The following is a 6,890-nucleotide window of genomic DNA, read 5'->3' as shown; positions in this document are numbered from 1 at the left end:
AAAAAATATATATTTTTTCGTTCATATTGCAAAAAAATAAAAATCCCAGTTGTGATCAAATACCACCAAAAGAAAGCTCTATTTGTGGGGGAAAAAAAAAGGTCGCAAATTTTGTTTGGGGAAAGCATTGCATGACTGCGCAATTACCAGTTAAAGCAGCGCAGTGCCAAATTGCAAAAAGTGCACTGGTCAGGAAGGGGGTAACGCCTACCGGAGCTGCAGTGGTCAACCACTTTCAGGTTTAGGAAGATTAATCTGCAGCAGCACTCCCGACCGACCCCCAGTGTACTGATATAGAAGAGGCTAGCCTTCAATGTAATTGTGTGGAGCGCCGCTTCGGATTAATCCGCCTAAACCCGAACGTGGTTAGTGTGCTGTCTGTCCCCCAGAACTGAATATAGGGGACCCAGAGACATTTTTGTTTTTAAATAGCTGCACAGCGGGGGATTAGATCCTTGGTACACAGAATTTTGGAGTCCCCGCCCACTCTATCTCCAGCCACCCCCCACCAAAGATTGCAGAGCCGGACAAGGACAGGAGGGTAACAGCTGGCAGGAGGAGGCTGAGAGGGTAATCGCCTGGACAGCCTCTGAAGAAGTCACGTGTCTCCGGGACATAACGCATAGGGCGTGAGTTGGAGGCATACCAGAAGTGACGTCAGTGCACGTATGAGTTTGGCACTCATGGATGATACGCATTGTTAATTGTTCCAAATGTGAGCAAATTGTTGTTCAGTTAAAAAAATGTTTAAAAAACGGTAATACACTATGGGAGGTTTCTTCCACACACAGACTACATTATCAAAAGTATTGGGACACCTGCCTTTACACGCACATGAACTTTAATGGCATCCCAGTCTTAGTCCGTAGGGTTCAATATTGCGTTGGCCCACCCTCTGCAGCTATAACAGCTTCAACTCTTCTGGAAAGGCAGTATACAAGGTTTAGGAGTGTGTCTATGGCAGGGCTTGACAAATTTTCCTGAAATTTAGGAGCCAGCTAAAAAGTTAGGAGCCAGTTTTTTTTTTTTAAACAAACAACCAAGCTTTATTTCCAAAAAATAACGTACTAAATTTACACATAAAGACTACTAGAACCCCACTCTCCTCTACAGAGCAATCGGATGGAAACAGACTGTCCGTGCACTCGGGAAAGAAGGTGGGGGCGCAAAAGGGACAGGACACCTCCTGCAGGGCACCCCAGGCGCCAGGTCGCTAATTCTAGTTGCAAATGCGACCTGGCTCCCGGGGTTTGTCGAGGCCTGCCATAGTGTAACAGGCAGTTCCAGCTGCACAAACTCTCTCATTTGGAGAACCCGTGAGAATTAATTCTTTTTTTTTATATATATTTTTTGCAACTTTATTATTTTTTACAATATTTTTTATTATTATTTTACAAATAAATTTTTTTATCTTACGCTAATGATTGGAAAATATTTTTATTTTAGTTTTATTAACCTGTATCCATCAAACTTCCCATTTTAAACAATTACTTAAAAGTTGGTCAAAAAACAGTTCAAATCTAAATCTATATCTATATTCAACCCTCATGGTTGTAATGTTCCCATTTCATACACCCATTAAGTTTCTTTTTTGGATACTGCTTTCATCCTGTATTTTGGCCTAGGCCGACTAGGACTAGGGCGGCAAAAATGCAGCCCTCCCCGCATAAAAAAAAAACCCGATCTGAGACATGTCTGCAGTGCTCCGGTCATCTTGTGTGCGAGTCTCGCTACCTTGTCAGCTCCCGTCACTCACCTGGTCCCTGCCTGCCTCCCGCTGCCTCCCACACTCCACATACACACAGTCCGGCTTTCAATGAAGGGGCGTACTTGCCAGGGAGGGAGGGAGGAACAGGCACCCCCATAGAGCCGCAGTGAGTGGCCAAACCGGCTGCTCTTCAATCAGTGGGTGGGGCAGAGCCTAATGCTCCGTCTACCCTCCTCAGCACGGCCTGTGAGATACTAGCTTCTCCCCGCAGCAGGGCAGGGTCTATGTCGAAGAGGAGGAGGAGAGAGGAGGACAAGGGAACCCCCAGCCAGGCCAGGACGATCCGACAGCAGGTAGGAATGATTTTAGGTTACCTCCACTGCTATATTGGCAATTTAGCAATTACAATAATTCCATTCAATTTTTGCAGCAAATATACGTTCAACAAATATGGAGCAGTTTGAAGTACAGTACATAAACTTTCACTGCATGTGAACTGTTAAATGAGTTTGCATTGGTTTCAGCATATGCAAAGTGCTCCATACATGCTGAAATCAATGCAAACTCATTTAACAGGTTCACATGCAGTGAAAGTTCATGTACTGTACTGCAAACTGCTCCAAGCTTTAACCACTTCTGGACTGGAAGAATTTCGTCCTCAATGGCCAGGCCTATTTTGCAATTCAGGACTGCATTACTTTAATGGACAATTGCGCGGTCGTGCGATGCTGTACCCTACAAAAATTGATGTCCTTTTTTTCCCACAAATAGCTTTCTTTTGGCGGTATTTGATCACCTGTGCAATTGTTATTTATTTCGCTATAAACAAAAAAAGAGCAACAATTTTTTCACTTTCTACTATGTAACATTCCCAAAAAAATGTAAAAATCAAAATTTTGCATCCTTTTAGGCTAATTTGTATTCTGCTACATATTTTTGGTAAAAAAAAATCCCAGTAAGTGTTTGATTGGTTTGTGCAAAAGTTATCGCGTCTACAAACTAGGGGAAAGATTTATGTCATTTTTATTTATTAATTTTTTTTTTTACTAGTAATGGCGGCGATTTGCGATTTTTAGCGGGACTGCCGCAGACAGATAGGACCCCTGACATTTTTGACACTTTTTTTTGGGGGGGGCGCCGTGACATCACTACAGTAATCAGTGCTAAAAATATGCACTGTTACTGAAATAATGACACTGGCAGGGAAGGGGTTAACCCAGGGGTGATCAAAGAGTTAAGTGTGAGCCTAGAGGGTGTTTTCTAACTGTATGGGGGATGAACTTGTGAAATGACCACAGAGACCTGTGTTCCTAAATAGGAGGATCACAGGCACTCTGTGATCATTTCAGAGAGAACAACGGTCAGCTGTGTTTACAACAGCTGACCGTCCTTAGGGGGTGCACAAATTTAGTCTGGCCTAGGGCAGCAAAAAACCTACATACACCACTGCTCTCCAATCTCCCATGATCTTATCTATTCCATAAAAAGTGAGTAGGTTTGGGTCCCAGGGTTATGTTTTAGTTTAAAGTGTCTAGATACACTGTTTGTCAAATCCTTTTTTTATGTTATTAATGTGTTCCCCCTATACCAGGGGTATTGAATTAAAATTCATGGAGGTCCGAATAGTAAAAAATGTTTCCAGCAGAAGTCCAAATCACATTTTTGTGCTATGACTCAGATTCTTTAAATCACCACCCAGGTGTGCAGGCACTATAGCCCATTCATCTGAATCGGCTGCTGTGTCTGCGTTTTCTGCTGGGAAAAGGTCCTGGCACCTTTTTAAAAATGCAGCCACATGGAAACTCCATGGTGCGTTTGTTATATGCAATTTCCAAGTGCAGGAAACCGCACCTTGTATTTCAGTGCGTACAAGAGCCAATGGTACCCCTGCACATTTTCCGTGCAGCACCTCATTTTGTGTGAAGCTGCCCCACAGCACTGCCCCCTTCACATCCCCCCACAGCACTGCCCCCTTCACATCTCCCCCATAACACTGTCCCCCCTCACATCCCATGCACAACACTGTCCCTCTTTCACAACCCCCCACACAACACTGTCCCCCTTCACATGTCACCCCCACAGCACTGCCCCCTTCACCCCCCAACACTGTCCCCCCTCACAACCCCCTGCACAACACTGCCCCCCCTCTCACAATACTGTCCCCCCTTTCATCCCCCCCCCCCACAACATTGTCCTCCTTCACATGTCACCCCCACAGCACCGCCACCTTCACAACCTCCGCCCTCCCAGCACTTCCCTCTTCACATCCCCACACAGCACTGCCCCCTTCATATCCCCCCCCCCCCCCAACAGCACTGCCCCCTTCATATCCCCAACCAGCACTGCTCCCTTCACAATCCCCCCCAGCACTACCTCCTTATGAATGAAAAGAGGCTCCTGTTCATTCATAAGCTGAAGCATAATAAACACAATTTGTTATACTTCAGTTAAAAAAAGAACAGAGTCCGTGATCGGTTTCATTCAGGAAAGGAAGGGGCCAATAACGACATATTTTCCAGCCCCTTCCCCACTCCCCATCTTGACACATCCCCTGCAGCAGCCGGAAGCGCTGTGGGGAACCAGAAGAGTGCGCAGAGGGGCCCAGAGAGCATGGGGAATCTGATGGACAGTCGGGGTGATTGGTGCTGGGCAAATTACAATCACCAATCTCCCTGTATTGCTTTCCGTTTAAACAGCTGAAAGTTAGGGAGGTAGAGGGAGAAGCAGCTTTCAGCTACTTCATAGAGAGCAATACAGGAGATTGATGCTCGTTATACACCCCCCCCCCTCCCAGCACTGGTGACCCCTGACTGCCCATCAGATTCCTCCTGCTCATTGGACCCCCCTACCCCACACAACACTGCCGGCTGCTGCGGGGGCTGTGTCAGGATGAAGAGAGGGGAAGGGGCTAGAAAATTTGTAATTTACTGGCCCCTTCCTTGTAAATCGCCTGTGCCCCCCCCCCTGCCACCTTGCCACACTGATCACCCAGACTGTCAGATTCCCCATGCTGAAGGTACTTTATGTGCATTTTGGCAGAGTTCTCATGCGGAGCACTGCGGAAATCTGCATTCTTTTTTGTGTGCCTTTGCAGAGAGCTGCTTTTTTCTTATGCAGAAAAAAAAAAACAGTTCTCTGCTATAGTGTGAACAGGCCCCAAAGGCAAATAGACTGTGCACTTTGCAAGGGCATTTGCTGCAGTTTTTAAAAAATTATATTTTGCATGTGTGGGTATTTTTTTGCAAAGGGAAGTGTCACCTCATTTACTAAACTCTAGAGCAAATGCCCTTACAGAGTTGCATGGTCTATTTGGCTTTAGTAAATCGACCTCTATATGGTACCCTATGTTACCAAATAAGAGTTGTCAAATCTGCAAGATAGTGTAGGAACTGGCCAGAGAGGGATCACTTTGACGCAGTTGGCCGGCTGGAACATGTACTGTTATACATGCGAACTAAGAATCCCAGAGGTTGCTGTATTATATTTTGATAAAGCTGTAAGTTATGTTCACTGTGCTGTAACCACTCTAACATACACATGATTTATTATACATACAGTACAGACCAAAAGTTTGGACACACCTTCTCATTCAAAGAGAATTCTTTATTTTCATGACTATGAAAATTGTAGAGTCACACTTCAAGAGGTAGTCTCCTGAAATGGTCTTCCAACAGTCTTGAAGGAGTTCCCAGAGATGCTTAGCACTTGTTGGCCCTTTTGCCTTCACTCTGCGGTCCAGCTCACCCCAAACCATCTCGATTGGGTTCAGGTCCGGTGACTGTGGAGGCCAGGTCATCTGGCGCAGCACCCCATCACTCTCCTTCTTGGTCAAATAACCCTTACACAGCCTGGAGGTGTGTTTGGGGTCATTGTCCTGATGAAAAATAAATGATGGTCCAACTAAACGCAAACCAGATGGAATAGCATGCCGCTTCAAGATGCTGTGGTTAGCCATGCTGGTTCAGTATGCCTTCAATTTTGAATAAATCCCCATTCAGTGTCACCAGCAAAGCACCCCCACACCATCACACCTCCTCCTCCATGCTTCACGGTGGGAACCAGGCATGTAGAGTCCATACGTTCACCTTTTTTTGCACTGCACAAAGACACGGTTGTTGAAACCCAAAGATCTCAAATTTGGACTCATCAGACCAAAGCACAGATTTCCACTGGTCTAATGTCTATTCCTTGTATTCTTTAGCCCAAACAAGTCTCTTCTGCTTTTTTGCCTTTCTTTAGCAGTGGTTTCCTAGCAGATATTCTACCATGAGGGCCTGATTCACACAGTCTCCTCTTCACAGTTGTTCTAGAGATGTGTCTGCTGCTAGAACTCATTGACCTGGTCTCTAATCTGAGCTGCTGTTAACCTGCGATTTCTGAGGCTGGTGACTCGGATGAACTTATCCTCCGCAGCAGCGGTGACTCTTGGTCTTCCTTTCCTGGGGCGGTCCGCATGTGAGCCAGTTTCTTTGTAGCGCTTGATGGTTTTTGTGACTGCACTTGGGGACACTTTCAAAGTTTTCCCAATTTTTAGGACTGACTGACCTTTATTTCTTAAAGTAATGATGGCCACTCGTTTTCCTGTACTTAGCTGCTTTTTTCTTGCCATAATACAAATTCTAACAGTCTATTCAGTAGGACTATCAGCTGTGTATCCACCTGACTTCTGCACAACACAACTGATGGTCCCAACCCCATAAGGCAAGAAATCACACTTATTAAACCTGACAGGGCACACCTGTGAAGTGAAAACCATTTCAGGTGACTACCTCTTGAAGTGTGACTCTACAATTTTCATAGTCATGAAAATAAAGAAAACTCTTTGAATGAGAAGGTGTGTCCAAACTTTTGGTCTGTACTGTACATACACACACACATTTATTTCTCTCCTATATTAACCCATCTCCGGGCACATGAAGAGAATAGATTTGATTAGGCAAATGCTATGAATAAAACAAGAGAATATCTGTTCATCAATTGGAGGAAGCAAAATTGTGAGTGTGCATGTTGATCATTCCCAGCAACTAAAATTACACTAGGTCCTATACTTACCCCTACCACTGCTCCCCAAACACTCTTCTACCTAGCACCACCCCTGCAATTGTCATCAGTACCTAACATTGAAAACAATTGCACAGTGAATTCCCCTCCCCTGCCCTAAGCAATTGCCTGCACAGGTCCC

Source organism: Pelophylax lessonae (assembly GCF_965119305.1).
Source record: "Pelophylax lessonae genome assembly, chromosome: 3".
Taxonomy (NCBI): Eukaryota; Metazoa; Chordata; class Amphibia; order Anura; family Ranidae; genus Pelophylax; species Pelophylax lessonae.
Note: the sequence above shows the minus strand (reverse complement) of the source record.